We start from the raw sequence: 18,557 nt of genomic DNA, 5'->3' as shown, positions 1-18,557 counted from the left end.
TTTTCTTCAGCAGATATTTGAGAACCAAAACTTATACTTAGGAGCATTGGTTCATCTGTGAGGTGTTAGTTTCTCTTAGTAAACTTCACCAAGAACATGGAATTCTGTATCCCTATTTATAAATCTGATCTTTAAGCACACATGATTATTCATGCTCAAGAAAATATAAAATCTTACTCTATCTCCACTTTTAATTCTTCCCATTTTTTCCCTCACTCACTGTAAATAGTCAAAGTACTTATTTATAGAAAAACAACAACCAGAAAACAGAAGAAAGGTAGAGAGAATTTGGGCTGTTTGCCTTTCCTAAACTATGTCATGCAGAATACTGTAGTCATAAAAGATGTTATGTTTGCTGGGGGGGAAATTACTGTGTTTGTATCTTTCAGTGTCTAGTCAGAATGATAGAAACAACTTGGGTATTTTTCTTTTTAATATATTTATTTATTTATTTTTGGCTGTGTTGGGTCTTTGTTGCTGCGTGCGGGCTTTCTCTAGTTTCAGTGAGCAGGGGCTACTCTTTGTTGCGGTGCTCAGGTTTCTCACTGCGGTGACTTCTCTTGCTGCGGAGCACCGGCTCTAGGCGCACGGGCTTTAGTAGTTGTGGCACACGGGCTCCGTAGTTGTGGCGCAAGGGCTTAGTTGCTCCGTGGCACGTGGGATCTTCCCGGACCAGGGCTCGAACCCATGTCCCCTGCATTGGCAGGCGGATTCTTAACCACTGTGCCACCAGAGAAGTCCCACAATTTGGGTATTTCTAACCTTTAGCCTTTGATATAGAGAATTGTTTGCAAAAGTGTTAGAAGGGCTGAAGGGGCCAAAAGGTGAAAGGATGCTACTCAGATATCAGTAAGTCCAGGAAGCTGCCAAACTATAAGGCAGGAGGAGAAAAAGGGAAAGGGTGCTGCCCAGATCCCCTGAGTGCTGTGCTGCTGGGGCTTTGAGAGCACCACTGCTGCACTGCCACTGTTGGAACCACAGCAGCTGCTGCTTCACAGGAAGCCAGAGGTCCCTGTGATGGTTCAGGATTCTGGAAGCCACAGTCCCGTTTTTGCTGAAAGATGTTGCTGTTGCTGGAGCTGCTAATTGTCTTCTGGCACTGTTGCTATGACTGTGCCACTATTACAGCAATCTGTGTGGCCTGTGATGGCCTGCCACCGCTGCTGCCCCAGCCAGAGCAGAAGAAGGAAAGTAAGGGCTCTTCTGCGCTTCCTGCTTTGTAACCTCTTGCCAGGACCTCCCGTGCCAGAACCTAATCAGACCCAGCAGATGAGAGAGAGTCTGGGAGATGTAGTTTTCAGGTTTCCGGCCCCTGAGATGCAAAAAAGAGGTGAAGGCCAATATGAAGTTGGAGGCCAATAGTCAGATAACTAGAACAATAGTCTAGTAAGAATGGTCAAAGCTGAGTTAAAATTAAACACATTTCTTTACTCCAAGATTTCCCCAAACCTTTAATATGCTACTGTGCTTTGAAAATTTTCAAAAGGGAGTTATAGTTTGTAGTGCTTCTCAATGTTATATGGTAAGTTTCCCTCCACAGAACACAGTTTGAACATCTCATAGGACCTCAGACTAGGATAAAAACAGGGACAAACAAAAATGCTATTGCTGTTAGATTATAATGAGGACATAGGATGGTAGATTATATAAAAGATGCTTTCCTCATATAAATGATAAAAACTGCAGAGGGACAGGCTAGAGTGGTAATGTAAGAATTCAAATATACCAACATCCTGAAAAACAATTATGTTAAAGGAATGACGCTGACAAATCCTTACATTTCTTGGATATTTTTGTAAAGGTCAGTTCTTGTTTTGGTAACCCAGTACATGGACACCTTCTTTGTTTGGGAGAATCCCAAGGGGAGAAATAAGAAACAAAGAGCTCTGATTGACAGCATGGAAACTGAAAGGGAATGCTAGTCTTTCTGGTTAATTAACAGTTGATTCTGGTAATGTCAGTCCAGTCACTGTATAGATAGAGACACCCTGAGTTCGGAGGCATGAGAGTAAATGTGCAGAGGGAGCAGATGCCAGCAGCACAGCTGTGACTCTCAAGCAGGGCCAGTGCCAATAGGGCATCCTGCACAGATGGCTCTTTTGGCAGGATCTTGGCTGTGCTTTGTTCACCTGTGTTCCTGCCCAAGTCTGTTTATCCAGCCTTCTTGCCTATTGTGCAACTTTCAGCCCCTCCAAAAGTCATTTTTCTCCTTAACCAAACTAGATTTATTTTCTTTGTTTGCAACCAAGACCTCTAACCGAAACATTCTTAGAAAGTAGAGAAAGTCAAAGGGAAACCCAATATTCTAATTTTTTCCCTACCAATAAGAAAGAAAAGACTGGTTATATGGGAAAAAAATTACTATGAAATAGTTACATCCTAACAGAATGGATAGGTTTAGAAAAGCAGGTATACAAAAATTCAGAGAAATACCATATGTAATAGGAAAAAAGGAGAACATTCTAAAATAATATCTGACTTGGACTTCCCTGGTGGTCCAGTGGTAAAGAACCTTACAATGCAGGGGACACAGGTTCGATCCATGGTCGGCGAACCAAGATCCCACATGCCGCAGTGCAACTAAGCTCCTGGACCACAACTACTGAGCTCGTGCGCCTCGACGAGAGAGTCTGCGTGCAGCAAACTACAGAGTCCAGGCCCCCTGGAGCCCACACCACAACTAGAGAGAAACCCGAGTAGACCGTGCCCTGTAACGAGAAAGGTCCCACATGTCTCAACAAAGATCCCCTGTGCCGCAACTAAGACCCGACACAGCCAAAAAAGAAAAAAAAAGAAGAACAAAAATATCTGACTGCATAAATGTGAAAAATTCCAAAGGAGAAAAAATTGGAGAAACATATGAAGACACTAGGATGGTTGCAAAGATTAAAGTCCAGAATAAATGTAAGTTTGTGAATATTCTTAATAAAAATGGAAAGACTTTCAAGGCATGATCTGAACAAGAACAAGAGAAGGGTAAGCCAGCATCCTGGGAAGGATGCTGTAAGGTTAGATGAGGGCAGAACTCATGGACCAGGTGATCTCCATGGTCCCGACCATACATAGAACTTTATGATAATCAGTTTACTCAATTTCTACCTTCGCTTCAGCTTCTCTAGTAAGAAGGATTGCCTTCAATGTACAAACGTCAGGACAATTAGCCTAAATAAAGACGTTCATCTAATTAAGACAGGTGAGATAATGAGAGAACCCAGTCACATTTTAAAATGAAACCATTAATTTTAAAAACTTATATATGCTCATTGTAAGAATGTGCGCCAAAACTGCCAGCAGCTCTGTCATGTAAAAAATATCTTTCCTGGGCGCAGTGGTTGAGAGTCCGCCTGCCGATGCAGGGGACACGAGTTCGTGCCCCGGTCCAGGAAGATCCCACATGCCGCGGAGCGGCTGGGCCCGTGAGCCATGGCCACTGAGCCTGTGCGTCCGGAGCCTGTGCTCCGCAACGGGAGAGGCCACAACAGTGAGAGGCCCGCGTACGGCAAAAAAAAAAAAAAAAAAATCCTTCCTGAAGTAGGATAGGATGAAGCCAAGCAGCCAAATAAATTGGAGATACGGACAAAAAGAGAGTCCTGGAGACTCAAGTCCATTAGATTACAACTCCATCCCTGCCCTTTTCAATCACATGAACACATAATTCCACTTTTTTTGCTTAACTGAGTTTCAGTTGTTTTTTTTTTTCCTTTTTAGTAAAAAGGCCAGAATGATAATAAATTCATAGGTGATGGTTCTGATGCTCGATCAGTCAAGTTACAAGCAGTAAGCAAGAGATCCAGGCTTCTGAGATCTCTCTGAGTCACAAACCTATTTCTCTTTCCATTTGCCTCTATTGATCAGTAGTTCTCAATCTATTATTTACTGAAAGGTACCAGGGTCCTGCAGGAGACTCTCCCATGTAGTTTATTACTGCACCTGATTACTTGCTCCTCTCCCTGTAAGAAGGGCCTACACCTTTGTAGTGCTTCCCTGTGGAAGAGTATACATTTGCTCCTACAGTGCCCACCATGCGGTATTTTTAGGTTCAACTCAGCATTCAGACGCACAAATCTACCATCGACCACTTTGGCATCGGAGTCACTCAGAAGAACACAGGAGAGGAACCACAGTTTGCCAGCAGGGCGCCATCAGGTGTTCCTCTTCTGTTGGGACATCAAGTCACACAGCTGCCTAGGGACAGCTCAAGTGCAAGAAGATGAGATCTACCTGGGGCAGGTGCAGGAACCACTCCTACCCCACAGGAGCCAATATGTCCTTTAACAGCTTCAGAGCCATAACTTCTAGCATCCCCACAAGGACACGCCCAGTGAAAACAGTCACCACACTCAGGAAAGCTAAAAGCTACACAGCCTCCACCAGGGGTCTATCGTGCATTTAGAGTTCCTCCCAGTACAGATGCAACTTCCAATCCGAGATCATTTTTATTATAAGCAAAGCTGTTGAGGAACACTGTTAACATATTACTCTCATCTGGTTCCAGGGGAATAGAGTTAGTGAGGTTAAAGGTTGAATTCTTACACAGCGGGGAAAAAATTTTGTTCACCCTTTATCCAAACTGCCCCATTGATAATGGGTTTGACCACTTGACTTTGCTTTTAGACACAAGTGGAGGTGATTTATGCCTCCTCCCAGCAGCCACTGTCTGGTTCCACTCTTACCCTCTTCCCTGTGCCAGGAGACAAGGAGAGGGGCATCCCACCTTTGGCCCAGGCCTCCAAATGAAGAAGATATTTGGAGCAGAGCCATGGAACAGAGCTGCAGCAGATCCTCGGCTACCAGGAAACCTCTAAGATAGGTAAATGTTCTAAGTCATTGCTAACTGGAGAGTTGCTTGTTATTGTAGAATAACCTGTTTGTGATTAATACAACCCCTTTGGAAAGATGTAGGTTGGGTTTATCGCTCTCCAACCAGGATTCCTTAAGGGGAGCTTGCCAACTAAGCCAGCTAGTTTTTTGATTCTGGCAATAATCCCCAGCTCAAGAGGCTGATGGAAAGTTTCCCCTTTTTGCATAGTCTGTCTGTTAGGGCAGTTCAGAAAAATACCATGTATGTAGATTTTACCCTTTATTGTTCTACTTCATCTTCCTCTTTGTACCCATCAGGGTCTAGTCAAGAGACAGAAACTACACAGTTATTTGACAAAGAGAATTTAACATAATGAACTGTCAATTAGATATATGACTGTCAACTTGGTAACCATAAAGGTATAAAGAGAAATCGAATGTATTGTCGAGGTAGCAACTACAGGAAACGGTTAATTACCTTCAGGATTGAGGAAACAATGTCAAGAGGTAAGAATTATTATTAAAATGTAGAAACTTAGAGGAGGGGCCCTGTGGAGCTGAAACTCAGACTTCTGAGGAAGCGGGTGCTGCTCAGGGGGCGCTGGTGTCTCTGGGTTTGGAGGAGGTGCCTCACTGAGCTGGGACCCACCTCTGAGGAAGGGTCTGGTGCCAGGTGTCCTTGAGGGGGCACGAGACAACTAGTCCTGCAAGTGCTGAGAGAACTGCACACGGGATTTAACTGCTGCTACGGGGAAGAAGTGTTAATGGAGTACCACTGGCAAGAACACAGCCACCAGGAGGGTCACAGGCGGGAGCAAGTCCCTTGTTCCTCCTCCAGCCCTTTGGGCTCCCTCTAGCGTCCCCTATTGTCAGAGCCTAACAAGGAGCCCACTAGCAAAGCCGAGATGTGTGGTCAGCACACGGGACTCCTGGCCGAGGGGGTGAGTGAGGGCAGAAGTCCAACCCGTGCTGTTCTTGACAAGCGCTTGTGTGAAGCTATGTCAGCCTGGGGAAGAGTCATCTTTTTCTAATTTGCATACAGGTGCCATGTCGACTAGTACACACATTGCTGATTCAAGCAACAGCAGTCAAATCTTCCTTCCATCTTCTAATTGGCTGTGAAAAGCATGTATCTCTTTTGTTTGTTTTGTTTTTGCCAAACTAATTTTTAAATTGAAGTATAGTTGATTTACAATGTTGTGTTAATTTCTGCTGTACAGCAAAGTGATTCAGTTATACATATATATACATTCTTTTTTAAAATCTTCTTTTCCACTATGGTTTATCCTAGGATATTGAATATAGTTCCCTGTGCTACACAGTAGCACCTTGTTGTTTATCCATTCTGTATATGAAAGCTTACATCTACTAACCCCAACACCCCACTCCATCCCTCCCCCAATCCCCTTCCTCTTGGCACCAGTCTGTTCTCTATGTGCGTGATTCTGTGTGGTACATACATACAATGGAATACTACTTAGTCACAAAAAAGAACAAAATAATGCCATTTGCAGCAACATGGATGCAACTAGAGATTATCATACTAAGTGAAGTAAGTCAGAAAGAGAAAGACAAATATCATATGATATCACTTATATGTGGAATCTAAAATATGACACAAATGAGTCTATGAAACAGAAACAGAAAAGCATGTATTTTTATTGTAACGTTGCAGGCATACTTAAACGGCATCAACATGCAACTTTTTGCAGTCATACAGATATATAGCTCTCCCTGGGATAATATCAAAGATTTGTGCAGATTTGTTTGAATTCAGTTCCCCGTTCTCACATCTTTTTTCACCGTGGGTACTGCTTTTGGTTGACAGTACAAGTTTTTTTTTTTTTAACTTCTTTATTGGAGTATAATTGCCTTACAATGTTGTGTTAGTTTCTGCTGTATACCACAGTGAGTCAGCTATACATATACATATATCCCCATATCCCCTCCCTCTTGCGCCTCCCTCCCACCCTCCCCATCCCACCCCTCTAGGTGGTCACAAAACACCTAGCTGATCTCCCCGTGCTATGCAGCTGCTTCCCACTAGCTAGCTATTTTCCATTTTCCCTTCCCTTCTTTTAAGCTGGAGTTCCAGCTGTGCACCCAGAGCAAGTCATTACTGCATCCATAGGACTTCTTCTTATTTTTCTCTCTTTCTTATTTGTCTTTTCACTGGAGTTGTGTAGTGAGCTACTTTGTTCTTGTCCTTTCTCTTTTAGCCATCCTTACCATATCCTATAAATGGTTTGACATTTTAACTAAATGCTTTAAATGAAGGCTTAGAAGAAATTATTTTCAAATGTGTTGATCACACAAAAGTAGGAGGTTTAGCTAAAATGACAGATTATGAAATTAGGATTCCTAGTGATTTCTGTGGACTGAAATGCTGTGCTGACAGCAAAAAGATAAAATCTATGAGAGAAAGGAAAAACCCAGCAGAATTTAAAATAAGGATAAGGGATAATTAGAGTAAGATAACAGAAATGAAGACAAACCTTTACTTAAAAAAAGAAAGAAAGAAAGAAAAGAACAACCAAATGAAAAGTAACCAAATATATTTGGAGTTTTAGGAAAATTTTGATGTAAGAAATATCTTCTTTACAATGATTCAAACTGCATAATAAAGCAATGATTGGAAATAAAAATTATCTAATATACTCCATTCAATGAAACCTAAGTGAGGAGTAATTTGATCCAGAGTCACAGATTTCCAAAGGGGGCAAAAAAGAATACATTTTGAATCTACTAAAGCAATATCTATGGAATAGGTTTGCAAATAAGAACCCATGAAGCATCTTCTTTTAACATACAGAAAATATTTCAAGAGGGTAATTCATTTGACAGAGAAGCAAAATGATGAAAAATTGCTGGAGATGTTTTAAAACTCTTTTTTTCTCACTTAGACAATTTATGGGAATAGCCAGGGCGGGGGGCACCGTGTAAAATGTATCGCTTAGGTGAGTGATGGTAAATATTTCCTCTCAGATGAGAAGGAATACTTTTGGTGGGGAAAGGGTCAAGATTAAATTTTCTTCTACTTACCTTTAGAATTAATAAATAGGCTGTTTGCTTGGCTTACAGCAATGCCATTATGAAAATAAATTCAATCTTGTGTTGTAGATCCAGTCAAGTTTGGTCTTGATGTTGTTTTGGTTTGTTTCCTGTGAGAAACCTGGCTGTCCCTCTAGTCTTGGTGAGGTTCCTGCTGTTTGGGTTCTAAGATTGTGTTCTTTATTTTTCAGAAAGTGAACCTTATTTCATAATTATCCCTCCATTAGTGTGATTATTTGATTAATATCTGAATGCCCCATTAGATGTTCAGCTCTATAAGAGCAGGGACTCTGTCTATCTGTGCTCACCATGACATTCCCAGAGCCTAACCCAGGGACTGACACATAGTAAGGGCTCAATTAATACTTGTTGAATAAATACATAAATGGATGAAGGAAAAACATTAAATGTAAGTAATTAGAATGTATTGCTGGGAGTAGCAGGGAGGAGGTGGCAGTAGAAAATTTTAGAGTTAAGTGTTTAGACACTGTAAAAGAATATCTTTAAGATACTTCTTGTAGATGTAACAGCAGGAGATGAAGAGCCAATACATTTAAGGGAAACAGCATATCAGAAAAAAAATATGAAAAACTCTCAGCTTTCCTGAAAATCTGATAAATTCCTTATATAGATTTTAATACTTTATATATATATAGTATTAAACTATATACATATAGTTTAATACTTTCTGCTCTGAGCTAAAACAGCGTTCTCTTTTTATATGGCATATAAAGGCTATCTGTTTTCTTGAGTAAAATATTTTCCTAACCTAGTGTCACTGGTTAATAAACTGTCTTTATACTGTAAGATCTGGAATAGAAAGACTCATTCAAACTTTAAGTAAATAGAGAAATTAGACTACAAGAAAAGAGGCTTTCCCTTAATTTTTTTTTAAACCTCTTTGTAGTTTTCTGGGATTTTCTACTGAATCTTGGTTGGTAGATTTTCTAAGTAAGATTTTTGACACCTTTTTTTCGATACTTCTAAATAAGAAAAAAAAATACTCCTTTTCCACCATCTTATAGCTCTGGGGAAAAAATACTATAAGATTTCCACTATGGGTGAAGAAAATTTTTATTCACTCTAAAAAATCAGGGTCATCTTTTCAGAACTTTTTTTTTTCCTAAATCTGAGAACACATTCAAGGGAAACAAAGGTGGAAAGTTTTCAACAATCCAGTGGGGAATTCCTCTTAGAGACAAAAGAAGTAAAATAGCTAGAGAGGATGGTTGCATGGAATTAGCAAGATTGAAATAAATATTTCTAGCGGTTGAAAGAAGTATGTGAATTAGTGGGTTAACAGTTGATTTAATGAGAGACAAATCGGTTTCTCAGTTTTGTGGGAGAACAAAGATCAACTGACTTCCCTCAAATTTAAATGTATTGATTTATCAGTTCTCCAACATACTGATTCACTGTGGTTTTTAGGTTTGTGGTTCTTAGTATGAGAGAGAAAGGTAATTCCCTTTGTAGTTTTTTATTTTTATTTTTTAAAGAAGAAAAAAGAGCTGTAGTTGGCATTTTTGCAAGGATTTTACTTAAGAATCTGTTGAACACTTTAAAAGTTGATTAAAGGAAGAAATACAAGGGTCACAGATGAGTGGGAAAAAATTACAACTGAGCTTGAGGAGAAACAAGGTCACACTTCAAGAAGGGCAAAATCAGAAGTGTTGCAGTACAATCTCCCTAATGCTAAGATGGTACATTTACACATTTTAAAAATTGAAGTATAGTTGATTTACAATGTTGTGTTAATTTATGCTGTACAGCAAAGTGATTCAGTTATACATATATATGTGTACATTCTTTTTTGAATATTCTTTTCCATTATGGTTTATCACAGGATATTGAATATAGATCCCTGTGCTATACAGTAGGACCTTGTTGTTTATCCATTCTATATACAATAGCTTACAGCTGTTAACCTCAACCTCCCACTCCAGCCCTCCCTCCAACCCCCTCCCCCTTGGCAACCACCAGTCTGTTCTCTATGTCTGTGATTCTTTTTAAAGTTTTTTTTTTTTTTTTTTTGCCACGCTGTGTGGCATGCAGAACTTCCCAAACCAGGGATCGATCCCCTGCCCCCTGGAGTGGAAGGGTGGAATCTTAACCACTGGACCACCAGAGAGGTCCCTATGTCTGTGATTCTGTTTCTGTTTCTTAGATAGGTTCATTTGTGTCATATTTTAGATTCCACATATAAGTGATATCATATGGTATTTGTCTTTCTCTTTCTGACTTACTTCACTTAGTATGATAATCTTTAGTTGCATGCATGTTTCTGCAAATGGCATTATTTCATTCTTTTTTATGGCTGAGTAGTAGTCCATTGTATATATGTACCACATCCTCTTTATCCATTCATCTGTTGATGGACATATAGGTTGTTTCTATGTCTTGGCTATTGTGAATAGTGCTGCTATGAACATAGGGGTGCATGTATCTTTTTGAATTATAGTTTCATCTGGATATATGCCCAGAAGTGGGATTGCTGGATCGTATGGTAATTCTATTTTTAGTTTTCTGAGTTACCTCCATATTGTTTTGTATAGTTGCCGCACCAACTTATATTCCTACCAACAGTGTAGGAGGGTTTCCTTTTCTCCACACCCTCTCCAGCATTTGTTATTTGTAGACTTTTTAATGATGGCCATTCTAACCAGTGTGCGGTGTTACCTCATTGTAGTTTTGATTTGCATTTCTCTAATAATTAGCAACGTTTGAGCATCTTTTCATGTGTCTATCAGCCATCTGTATTTCTTCTTTGGAGAAATGTCTATTTAGATCTTCTGCTCATTTTTTGATTGGGTTGTTTGTTTTTTGTTGTTGTTGAGTTGTATGAGCTGTTTGTATATTTTGGGAATTAAGCCCTTATCAGTCTCATCATTTGCAAATATTTTCTCCCGTTCTGTAAGTTGTCTTTTCATTTTGTTTATGGTTTTCTTTGCTGTGCAAAAGCTTGTAAGTTTGATTAGGTCCCAAATGTTTATTTTTGTTTTTATTTCTATTGCCTTGGAATACCGACCTAAGAAAACATTGGTACAATTTATATCAGAGAATGTTTTGCCTATGATCTCTTCTAAGAGTTTTATGGTGTCATGTCTTATGTTTAAGTCTTTAAGCCATTTTTATTTTTGTGTGTGGTGTGAGGTGTGTTCTAACATCAATTGATTTACATGTGGCTGTCCAACCTTCCCAGCACCACTTGATGAAGAGACCGTCTTTTTCCCTTTGTATATTCTTTCCTCCTTTGTCAAAGATTAATTGACTGTAGGTATGTGGGTTTATTTCTGGGCTCCCTATTCTGTTCCATAAGATGGTATATTTAATTTTTCTCTCTGATTCTTGGAAAATGTATCCAGTTAAGTAGTCATCTATCTTGACTCATAAGTAATGCTAGAAACTTTTTATTTCTGTTATTTGATAAACTCAAGAAACAACTAAAATTATTGTATTCACAGAATATCTACTTCAGTTCTCAAATTTAGTGTAATAAGTTGTTTTAAAGGTTTGCTTACACAAAATAAACCAACATTAAACATTAATTATCCACAACTAAAGTAAGATAAAAATGAGAACAAATGATTAAAAGATCCACACTAATAAATGCAAGATTGTTTAAAATACCTTTTAGTGTCTTAGCATATCTAAAAACAATGGGATAAAAAAAAATCTTACTAAATTTGAGGTTTATGGGAATTCCCTGGCGGGCCAGTGGTTAGGACTCAGTGCTTTCACTGCTGGGGCCAGGGTTTGACCCCTGGTCAGGGAACTAAGATCCTGCAAGCCGTGTTGTGCTGCCAAAAAATAAATAAATAAATAAATAAATAAATAAATGTCCTGTTTATGGAAGTTGTGATTGAATTAAATTAGAGGAATTTAATGTATTTCTCCACTTTCCTTAGAGATTCCCATGGAGAGAAAATAAATTTCCACAATCATAAATTATATTTTTATTATTAATTTTTAGTTTCCCTTTATTAATCAGTAATTAAGATTCTTGGAGATAATTTAGATGATCCAGATTTTCAAAAAGAAGAAAATAAAAAAACATCCATCATTTCATCACCAAAAAATAACCATTACAAACATTTTGTTGTCTATCTGTTCAGACTCTTTTTGGCCTTTGTATATGATACATATTGTTCCAATTAAAAGATGGAATCATAATGCATATTATTTTTATGTAACCTACTTTTTTTCACTTAAACATATTGAAAATAGATTATGTCACTTAAATATCTGAAGTTTTAGCAATTTGTATATTGTTGGACATCTAGTTTGTTTATAATCTGTGATAAAGATATTTATTAAATACATTATTTATATAAAAGGCATTAAAAATTACTAACAATTTCTTCTACTGGATTTATGGGATAAAAATCCTGATTTTGGAGAGAAAAAGTAAAAATCAGGATTAAACTTTATTAGATAAAATTTTATTTAACAACACTCATATAATACCTACTCCTACTATTCTAAGTACTTTAGAAAGATTAAATCACTTAATCCTCCTAGTAACTCTATGAGGTACGTACTGTTACTATCCCCATTTTACAGATGGGAAAATGAAGCACAGAGAGCTTAGCCAACTTGCCCAATGTTATACAGGTAGTAAGTGGTAGAGCTAGTCTAGCATAAGGGTCCATGCTCTTAGCCATTCCCTTACAAGGCTTCTCTCTGTTGTTGTTTTCCTGGGGTATCTGAGAAATGGGATTTGAGATGTTAATGGGACAGCACGGGAGTATCCGAGAAAGAGAATTTGGTGAGCATGAGAACGTTCTGGGAATGGAGAGGGTCTTGCATAATCATTTTGAAATTAAGGGAACCTAGAACTTCTTAGATCAGGAACAGAAGGCCAGGCATCAATTATTTTATTAAGACCAAAAATGGAAAACCTTATCTGAAGAAATCTGTATCACCCTCTCTTCAAATGTTTTGTGATTTTATAACGCGGCTTTCCAAAACATAATTATTATGCAGAACGTAATTATTTCCTCTTCCTTTCATCATTTTGCTGTGAAGTAAATTGAATTAATATAATTTACTTAATGAGAAAAGATTTTTAAACTGCATTTACAGATATAGGCTCTCTTAAATGCCCCAAAACTTCTTATCTTGGCTTTAATATAATTAAATTTGGGAAATCCTGTTCTCATAAAGAAATGACAACATAATACTGCTAGTTTACCATCAAACTTAGTGACTATAAAGATTAATTTAAAAGCAGACTATCCTAAAAGTAACTTCTAAACAGGCAACTAAAACCAGCAAAAGATCTGGCTTACTGTGACAATGAAACATATTAGGAGCAAGTAAGGAAATGCTCCAAGAACAGAACTATTCAGAAGTCTCTGGAATTGCATGGAAGGCGAATTTAGCAAGGGAGATTAGTTGTTCTGAAGATGAACAAAGGCCGTTCCGATCCTCACTGAGGCTGTCCTTTTGGGGAGGTTTGTGCAGCTCCTTTTCACTGTTACAGTTACGGGGCCTGGAGTTCTCATTAATGTTTAAAACTGTTGGTGCAACGTGTAAAATTTAATTCTGACCCAGTTAATAAGCCCTGCCAGTGGTGAGGTAAGAGGAAGAGAGGAATGTAACCAGACAATGGAACAAAAGGGAGGGAGCGCGAACGGAACAGACGACCCACGGGAGTAAGGCTTATCGCATTTCATCATCACATCGTATCATATTTTAGAGCTAGTTCAGACCACTTACGCTAAATCAGAGGTAACTACAGGAAAACTAAATTTGCTGAACTGAAAACATTATTTTGCTGGATTCCAGTGCAAGTTTTATTCCTTTGGAAAGACTTAGTTTCCATAATATCTCACAGCAACCCTTCTTTATCACCCAAGAGGATTGTTCTGGAGCTCACCATGCTGCTAACAGTGCCCCAGGGAGGTCTGATTCTCCACTGCACAGCTGAGAAGGGGAGGAGTCTGTGGTAGAACCAGAGAAAGTTCTACCACAGAAACTTGTCTCCAAAGACAATTTCTCCCTCTTGTAGTAGTCACCCCACCAGCCACATGGTTCAGGAAGCTTAACGTAAGGAACCAGATTCTTTCTACGTAGTCTAAAAGTCTAAAAGTGACAACAAAAATAACTCTAAATAAATCAGACTTAAGTTTGATCAGTGTAGCCTAAAGGGGCCAAAAGACATAGTTTGATCACATGGTAAACATGACAAAGATCCAAGCTTGGAGAAACTGTGGGATTGTTATTGCTTGGTTGCACTATTGGAGGATTCTGTCACTAAATTTAAGACAGTTGAAGCAACCTATTCTGAACATTGACCTAGATTTATTCTATAAGTGGCCTCAAAACTACAGGAAACTCTGGGAACTGGCAACTGAAATCAAGGTATGGGAAGATACTCAAGAACAACTCCAAGCAAATATTTTCAAAGATGCTGTTACTTTGTTTCATAAAAAGTAAAATTATCCTTCCATCCATTCATTCATTCAACCAATCATTCAGCAAATATTTATTAAGTGGTGCCAGGAGCATCCAGAGGTGAGTGAGGCAGGTCCCAGCCTTGTGGTCTTTAGAGTCCATTGGGGGGAGCCCGATTCCATCAGAGACATGCCCTTCCTGTGTGACCATTTGTATTATGCAGGGCTTGGGTTCTGACTTCTATTTTTAACTTAGGCTTTCAATAACTGGACTTGGAGTCAACAGAATACAGTAGCAGCTACCATTTATTACTACTTACTAGGTGCCTTACATATGTGATCTCATTTAAATCCTGACAACAGGCAGGCCTGAAGTAGCCTATAGGGGACCTTGTGCAAATTAGAAATAGGTACTGCAGCATGGTAGATGCTACCCAGGGCTCTGAGCCCAAGTGGGATGTCAGCCCCTTCTCACCTCCTCCACTAGGTACGTTTGTGCAGTTCACAGGCTGCACAACTGTACTTGGCAGGCCTCTCAAGAAGCTAGTTAAAGTATCATCAACCTTGTTTCACAGAGAAGGACACTGAGGTTACGAGAAATTAAATAGCTTTCCCAAAGTCATACACTTAGTAAGTGGCAGAGCCTTGACTCAGAGCCACATTTATCTGGTTCTGAAAGCCTGCTGGCCTGCTACTTCGATTTGCCTTCTTGTTCTTTCGCTAAGGCTTACCAAATCTCCCACTGTGGAGGCAACATAACAAAATTCTCAAGAGCCTATTAACTTCCCATGCATGTTCTCTATATGGTCTTGGAAGTCTTTCCCTTTGATTCTCTCTTACTAACAATGTTAATGGTAATAGCGAAATAATTTTCATTATTGATGGTGTAATTTAAACCCAGGACATTTAAGCAAACACTTAATACAAATATTATTTTTAAGCACTATATAAAGCTTGTGGGTAGAGGTAATATACATTTAAAAGTTAACATGTGAATGTGTACAAAGACAATTTCATTATTTTTTTTAAGTGGCCTGACCTTTGAGAGGATTTACCTGCACCTCTGTCGTTCAAGGCCATCCCTGAATGGGAATTATCAGTCCGTTATCAACCCGAACTAACTTCACCCAGCCCATCCGTCTGTGAACCAAGCTTGGGTTTTTCTTCCTCTGCTGGCTGGTCGTTGGGAAACCACCATGAGGCCATAGGCGTGAACTGAGGAAGAGATGTCAGTCAGGGCAACGGCAGGGTGATCCCAGGGGTTGGGGTCATTTTCCATGCAGTTTATTTGGGCCTCTGTGCCTATTCAAGGCACTGTCTCCAGGGTACCACTTATCTCTTTCAACAGCACATTGCTGCTGGGTCCGCCTAACTTAGAACTTGGGGATCTGAGAGCATCCAGCTCATGATGACCAATTCTGGACACAGGGTCACACAATGTCCCATGGTGAGGTACTCAGACTATATATCAGGGCCTGGTAGTCTGCCAGGAGCTGCATTTTGAATGAGGCATAGTTCTCTGCAGCAAATGGCACGGCATCATTTGAGAACCCTAGAGGTCTGCGTTGCGATCCTCCTACTGGGACTTGCCAAAGAACTCACACGGCATCTTTTCTTCCACTGGTACTCCTGCTACCATGGGATCTGCGGGGTATATGACCCAAGCCGCAAGGTTGCTTTTATTACTGGACCTGCTACAAAGCCTTCTCTTGCTCTGGGCTCCACTTCAAAGCTAGCAACCTTCCTATAAATGGACTGAAGAAGTGTATCTCAGTGTGGAATAGCCTGCAAACAAATGATAAACAGGCCTGACAAGGGACTTCCCTGGTGGTCCAGTGGGTGAGACTCTGCGCTCCCAATGCAGGGGCCCAGGTTCAATCCCTGGTTGGGGAACTAGATCCCACATGCATGCTGTAACTAAAATATCCCACGTGCCACAACTAAGACCCGGAGCAGCCAGAATAAAAAAATAAATTTAAAAAAAAAAAAGAGGCCTGACAAGTGGTGTCCTTCTTTTTTATAGATTGGAAGTGAAAGATGTAGTAACCTACCTTGTACTTGGGAGGGGATAGCCCTGCATGACCTATGCTAATCTGGCAGGCCTCTGGATCTTTCTAGGGTTGGCTTCTCACCCTCTGGAATTCTGTATGTCTCATCAAGGGTACATCAAGGGTACATGGCACATTTTGCTCATCAACGTGTTTCCTCAAAATGATAGACCAATGTAATTTTTGTGAAATGTCCAAATAGTGTGGATCCTTACAAGAGAAAATGGGAGAATTAACATACTGCCTGGGCAATCCTGTGAATATATACTGTTGTCCTTCCATGACAATTAAAACTGCTTTCGGTCCTTCTCTTTGAATGATATGGATAATAATATGCTCACCAGATCAAATGAACACTACATACTTGAGGCTCTGTTAATCTTCTTTAGTAAAGGTCCCACATCCAGCCCAGCAGCTGCAACTGGGGCCCCTCCTTTGTTACCGTTAAGTAATGCATGATCATCCACCATCTGGTTTTCATAGAGGCCAGAATAAGTAAATGGGAGCTACCACCCCTGCATCCTTTAAAGCTTTGAGGATGGCTCTAATCTCGTCCATGCTCCTCTGAGATGTGACTTGGTTTTTTTATTTACTCTCTTGGCTGGATGGGGAGGTGGGTAGTTTCAGAGGATCCCACTTGACTTTTTCTTCTACAATGAGGCTCTTACTCTAAAAGAAAAACAAGATAAGACGTGCGTCTCATCACATTCTAATTAAGAAGAGAGTCATGACTGGAAGAGCAAGGCATTTCAATCCCTAAACCTTCACAAAGCTATACATATGGTGTACCTCTCATGCCCTAAGGCTCATTCTCTCGTTTCATCTCGTTTTCCTCAGTTACACTCTGGCACCTCACTTTAGCTACCCTTCATAGCTCTGGCTTTCTGTCCAGAGGTGTGTCTGCTCTGCAGTGGGTCACCTGCAGCAACCTTCTTAGCTTTTCTGTCAAATGTGTCAACCTGGAAACAGGAGGGGCTTAACACCCTTGACCAGTGGGGAAGGGACCACAGAGAAGTCCTCCTGTCTTATGTCCCTCAGGCAGACAACGGGGAGGTCCATTCCATCTGACTCTCTAGAGAGAGTTCTAGAGAGAAGACCTCAGTTTCCCACAGTGGTGATCAGCTTTATACCACATCACACCCTTGATTTCACTTTCCTTCCATCCGGTTTCACTCTGGCACATTCCCACTCCTGCTCCCTATAGGATCGCTGACCAAGACAGCATCACTGTGTGCAAGCTCTTGTTTCAGGATCTACTATGTGAGCTCAGTGTGGCACTATGAAACATAAGATTTATTCATGTTCAGATTGGTTCAAGATAGCGAACTAGAAGGATGTGCTCTCACTCCCTCTTGCGAGAGCACCGGAATCACAACTAACTGCTGAACAATCATCGACAGGAGGAAACTGAAACTCACCAAAAAAGATACCCCACATTCAAAGACAAAGGAGAAGCCACAGTGAGATGGTAGGAGGGGTGCAATCACAATAAAATAAAATCCCACAACTGCTGGGTGGGTGACTCACAAACTGGAGAGCACTTATACCACAGAAATCCACCCACTGGAATGAAGGTCCTGAGCCCCACATCAAGCTTCTCAACTTGGGGGTCCGGCAATGGGAGGAGGAATTCCTAGAGAATCCGACTTTGAAGGCTAGCGGGATGTGATTGCAGGACTTCAGCAGGACGGGGGACACAGAGACTCTACCCTTAGAGGGCACACACAAAGCAGTGTGTGCATTGGGACCCACGGGAAGGAGCAGTGACCCCATAGGAGACTGAACCAGACCTACCTGCTAGTGTTGGAGGATCTCCTGCAGAGATGGGGGGGTGGCTGTGTCTCACTGTGAGGACAAGGACATTGGCAGCAGAAGTTCTGAGAAGTACTCCTTGGCGTGAGCCCTCCCAGAGTCCACCATTAGCCACAACAAAGAACCCGGGTAGGCCCCAGTGTTGGGTCGCCTCAGGCCAAAAAACCAACAGGGAAGGAACTCAGCCCAACCCATCAGCAGACAAGCAGATTAAAGTTTCACTGAGATCTGCCCACCAGAGAAACAGCCAGCTCTACCCACCACAGGTCCCTCCCATCAGGAAACTTGCACAAGCCTCTTAGATAGTCTCATCCACCAGAGGGCAGACAGCAGAAGCAGGAAGAACTACAATCCTGCAGCCTGTGGAACAAAAACCACATTCACAGAAAGATAGACAAGATGAAAAGGCAGACGACTATGTACCAGATGAAGGAACCAGATAAAACCGCAG

General features: G+C 40.5%; 1 long non-coding RNA gene across 1 annotated transcript; it reads right to left on the bottom strand.

Annotated features, from left to right (window-relative positions):
- Window positions 1–657: 657 nt before the first annotated feature.
- Window positions 658–17,487, bottom strand: LOC113632338 (uncharacterized). Its single transcript, XR_003437767.1, has 3 exons — window positions 16,636–17,487; window positions 15,302–15,461; window positions 658–1,312 (listed from the first exon to the last, which is right to left on the bottom strand). It is a non-coding gene; the product is annotated as an uncharacterized LOC113632338 (long non-coding RNA).
- Between the last annotated feature and the right edge of the window lie 1,070 nt (window positions 17,488–18,557).

The sequence above is a fragment of the Aethalodelphis obliquidens genome, unplaced genomic scaffold (genome assembly GCF_003676395.1).
Source record: "Aethalodelphis obliquidens isolate GAN/ISIS:26980383/991018 unplaced genomic scaffold, ASM367639v1 scaffold36, whole genome shotgun sequence".
NCBI classification, from domain to species: Eukaryota; Metazoa; Chordata; class Mammalia; order Artiodactyla; family Delphinidae; genus Aethalodelphis; species Aethalodelphis obliquidens.
The sequence above is the reverse complement of the archived record's forward strand: the minus strand, read 5'-3'. Positions and strand labels throughout refer to the sequence as shown.